Source organism: Sarcophilus harrisii, chromosome X, assembly GCF_902635505.1.
Source record: "Sarcophilus harrisii chromosome X, mSarHar1.11, whole genome shotgun sequence".
In the NCBI taxonomy this organism is placed as follows: Eukaryota; Metazoa; Chordata; class Mammalia; order Dasyuromorphia; family Dasyuridae; genus Sarcophilus; species Sarcophilus harrisii.
In genome coordinates this window covers 34,590,692-34,591,084 of record NC_045432.1, presented here as the reverse complement: position 1 = coordinate 34,591,084, position 393 = coordinate 34,590,692, and positions in this window count along the sequence as shown.

Genomic DNA, 393 nt, shown 5'->3' with positions numbered 1-393 from the left:
TGCCGGGACTACGCATGCGCGCCGGAAGGTAACCAGACAAGATGGGCTGGGCCCGCCCTGGGCTCGGCTGAAATTGACAACTGCGTGGTTAAAATGACGGAATGGGGCTGGGAGTTAGACCCCGGCGCTGGCGCGGTGTGGCTCGGGAAGGAAAGGGGGAAAGGAAACGATATGGGAAAGGAAGGAGGGAAGGGAAGGCTATGGGAGAGGAGGGAGGGAAGGAAAGGATATGGGAGAGGAGGGAGGGAAGGAAGAAACAAGCTCTGGCACTGGAGTCCGATTATCTAGATTCCAATTCTGATTACTAGTATCACTCTGAGCTAATCCATTCCCTCCCTTGGGCCTCAGTTTTCTCATCTGTGAAATGAGAGATTTGCCCTGCGGTCCCCTCCA